This window comes from Mesoplodon densirostris, chromosome 18 (assembly GCF_025265405.1).
Source record: "Mesoplodon densirostris isolate mMesDen1 chromosome 18, mMesDen1 primary haplotype, whole genome shotgun sequence".
In the NCBI taxonomy this organism is placed as follows: domain Eukaryota; kingdom Metazoa; phylum Chordata; class Mammalia; order Artiodactyla; family Ziphiidae; genus Mesoplodon; species Mesoplodon densirostris.
In genome coordinates, this window is record NC_082678.1 from 2,092,283 (window position 1) to 2,094,520 (window position 2,238).

Here is a 2,238-nt window from a genome sequence, read left to right on the forward strand (position 1 = left end):
CACTCATGCTCGTGTACACACTCCCACAAACGCGCCCGGAATCACACACTCCCTCACAGCCATGCACACACACACACACACTCACACACACGGTCACGCATGCTTGGGCTGCCAGTTCAGAGGGGGTGTCCCCCCAGCCTCTCGAGCTCCTCATCACCTGAGCATGCCCCACGCATGGCATCTCCTGGGTCCTGTCCAGAAATGCCCCAAATCGGGGTCCCTGCTGAAGCCCCTGGACTCATGAGTTCGCAGCCACCCAGTGGGCGCCCATCTTTGCCTAGAACCTAGAACTGGCCAGAACTACCGAGGCCTGAGGGACGTGAGGCCCTAGCCAGGGCCATGTGTCCTGCCTGGCCCCCACTGTCTGGAGCCTGGACTCCCACAGGGCCCTGAGCCCCCAGCCCAGCCAGCTTGCCTTCCCCCTGAGGAGGGGTCCTGGATAAGGCCCGTGGCATCCCTGTGCCTCAGTGTCCTCATCTGTAGAAAGATGGGGTCACCTCATTCCACACCCCTGTCACGGGTCACGAGGCTTCCACACGACCAGGAAAGGGCACTGTCAGCTGGAAAACATGGAGTCCAACCTACGGGTTAGTCATGTCTTTCTTAGTATCACCCTTCCTCACGGCATCCTTGCGAAACAGGCTCAGGGAGGCCCCAGGGCTGGTCCAGAACTGCAGCGTCAGGGGAGGGCTCTGTCAGCCCTGGGGGTCTATCCACACCAAGACCACTCACTGCCCAAGCCTTGCCCCTCAAGGCCCGTCTCTCCAAGAGGACCTGGGTCTGTGGCACCAGGTGCCCTGGGGGTAACAGTGAGAGGAGTGTGAGCCTCTTCTCTGATGGGGATGAAGCCCTTACACCTGATGGGCAGATGCTGCTAGAGATACCTGGGCCCCGGCAGGGGTCAAGGTGCAGCCCAAGCCCCAGTGCCTTGGAGGGGAGGGGATTTGTAGGGTTCTTAGTCCCCTATTTCCCATATTAAGCCATGGAGAGGCTCCTAGCAAGCCCCGCCCTCTCCAGGGAAAGAGAATGGACATGGCACTGCCTGCCACAGGGCGGCAAAGGGGGCCCGCTGGGTGGGAGGTCAGCCTGGCCAGGAAAACCAGACGCGGGAAGGGCCTGAAAGAAGTCCAGGGAGGGGCAGGAGTCACGGGGGCTGTGCTGGCAGCTGAGGGCACCAACCAGGGAGGAGGTGGACAGCCTGGAGCTGGCCCAGCTCACGGCCCTGCGGGCTTGCACTGAGGCAGCCTCCACCAGGGAGGGGGTGGGGCCTGAGCCCCAGGTTCCGGGTAGGAGAGGCACGGATGGGGACAACCTTCAATGTGGCGAGGGGATGCAGATCACATTAGAAATAAGGGAGACCTTTCCGACGGTGACGACCTCCCCACGAGAACATGCCTCTCGCAAAGGATCCCCTTCATCCCTCTCCAGAAGAGGAGAAGAGGAAGCACAAGAAGAAGCGCCTGGTCAGAGCCCCAGTTCCTATTTCATGGATGTGAAATGCTCAGGATGCTATAACATCACCACTGTCTTTGGCCATGCACCAACAGTAGTTCTGTGTGTTGGCGGCTCTACCGTCCTCTGCCAGCCTACAGGAGGAAAAGCAAGGCTTACGGAAGGATGCTTCTCCAGACGGAAGCAGCTCTAAAAGCCCCCAGAATCAAGATGAATGCGAAACCATCCCAATAAACACATTTTGGATTTTAAAAAAAAGAAAGGAAGAAAGAAGGGAGAAAGGAAAGGAGAGAGGTGGAGACAGAGCTTGGTAGAGATGGAGGAGGTTCGGCAATAAAGACGGAGAAGTCAAGTCTCCAGTCAAAGTGAGAGCGCACAGGAGGAGGGGAGGCTGCAGGGGAGAGAGCGTGCGTCCGTGGGAACTGCAGCCTGGCGCCCAGCCTAGAGCTGGTCCCGGATCTAGACAGAGGATCAGAGACACAGAGAGCCAGAGAACCAGGAAGAGAGGGAAAGAGAGAGGTGGAGAAAGAGAGAGACAGTCGAGAGATAGAGGCAAGACAGAGAGCCCGAGCCAGATCAACAGCAGGGAAGGGAGTGAGGGTGAGAGGCAGCCTGAGTCAGGCTCTAATTATGGGCAGGCGGGCGGGCAGAAGCAGAGGGCAGCCTGTTTGAAGTCTGTGGTGAGAAGCATCAAAGGGAGAAGGGGGAGGCCAGCAGGCGAGGGGAGACACAGGAGGGGCCGCCCTCTGCCACGGCCCACCTGGACCTCCCAGCCTCCACCCTTCC

At 59.4% G+C, this 2,238-nt stretch overlaps 1 pseudogene; it reads left to right on the forward strand.

The window, feature by feature from the left end:
- Nucleotides 1-1,376: 1,376 nt before the first annotated feature.
- LOC132478463 (small ribosomal subunit protein eS27-like) lies at nucleotides 1,377-1,645 on the forward strand (annotated as a pseudogene).
- The last annotated feature ends 593 nt before the right edge of the window (nucleotides 1,646-2,238 follow it).